The sequence below is a fragment of the Lactuca virosa genome, chromosome 8 (assembly GCF_052849685.1).
Source record: "Lactuca virosa cultivar CGN04683 chromosome 8, Lactuca_virosa_CGN04683_v6, whole genome shotgun sequence".
NCBI lineage: Eukaryota > Viridiplantae > Streptophyta > Magnoliopsida > Asterales > Asteraceae > Lactuca > Lactuca virosa.
This window is the reverse complement of record NC_136433.1, coordinates 307,099,270-307,100,564: the sequence shown is the minus strand read 5'-3', so window position 1 is coordinate 307,100,564 and position 1,295 is coordinate 307,099,270. Positions and strand designations below refer to the sequence as shown.

The 1,295-nt window shown below is 41.8% G+C and overlaps 1 non-coding gene across 1 annotated transcript; it reads left to right on the top strand.

Annotated features, from left to right (window-relative positions):
* The first annotated feature begins 626 nt into the window (after positions 1-626).
* LOC145135368 (small nucleolar RNA R71) lies at positions 627-733 on the top strand. The gene has a single exon (XR_013719829.1). It is a non-coding gene; the product is annotated as a small nucleolar RNA R71 (small nucleolar RNA).
* Positions 734-1,295: the final 562 nt, after the last annotated feature.

Here is a 1,295-nt window from a genome sequence, read left to right as displayed (position 1 = left end):
GAGCCTTAATGTTTTTGATGGACGCTTGATGATTTCTCATGGTGGGATCAGATGCATCGTGTCGTTTTTCAGAAGCCTCCATGAACCTATGAAACAATGACTCTAAGTCCACCTTCTTCTCAGGTTGTGGTTGTTCTTTTTGGTAGAAGGCTCGTCCGGTTTGCCTATATTTTTCTTCTTTTTGTTTATTGTACTCTTCATAGGGCAACGATTCTCTCTTTGTCTTTCTCCAATCTTCATCATATTGGTCTCCACTAGAGTAGCAAACTTGCACTTTCCTATTCCCGTTTTCATCTAAATGGCAATCCTTAGTCAAATGTGGCACATTGCAAATTTCACAACCCACACGTATTGCATGTATGGATTGGTCCATCTTCGTAATTCTTTGATACATGTTACTCAACATTGCCAAAACAGTCGCCATGTCTTCCGAAGCACCATTTCCGATTCCCCTTGCTCCGTCTTGTCGAGGCTTATGGTACTCCCTTGAATGATTGGAAAATTCTTAGATTAGTTCCTTAATTTCAGCGGGATTCTTCTTTGTTAATGGTCCTTGAGAATCAAGGAGTTGACTTGTCGTTACGTTTACCCCATCGTAGAAGATCGAGACTTCTTGTTGCTCGTTTAGATCATTTTGGGGACAATTCCTTAGTAACCCCTTATACCTCTCCCATGCTTCATATAAAGATTCTCGCGCTTGTTGCTTGAAATTGGCTATGGCTTTCTTAAGTTTAGAAACCTTCGATGGTGGGAAAAATTATTGGAGAAATTCTTCACACATTTGCGCCCAAGTGGTGATTGTACTAGTTGGAAGTGCCTTTAGCCAATCTTTTGCTCCTCCTTTGAAGGTAACCATGAGCATTCTTAACAACACTGTTTCTCAAGGTACATTCAGAATATTGAAATAATCGTTAATGTCATTGACTTCATCGAGGTGCTTGTATGCATCTTCATGATCATTTCCGGAGAATGGAATATCCTTTAGCGCGGAAAGGATATGTCCCTTTAGCTCGACGGTGGCGGTAGCGGGAATTGTGGGTTGCACAAGCCCTGGACCGGTGTCCTCACATATTCTCTTCTTGTATGCCTCCATCTTCATGTTAGCGATGTCCGTCATGTTGTTTTTCAGTTCGCTTTTGGGTTCGCTACTTTTCTCTGTTTCTGTTTCGGGCTTGTAACCAACTTCCTTTTTGTTAGGAGTCTTCTCAAAGCTTTCGAACGTTCTTGCGTTTTGCGGCTTGTTTCTTGATCCTCCTACGTACTTATCCTTCTTTTTATGGAATGCTGGCTCAGGA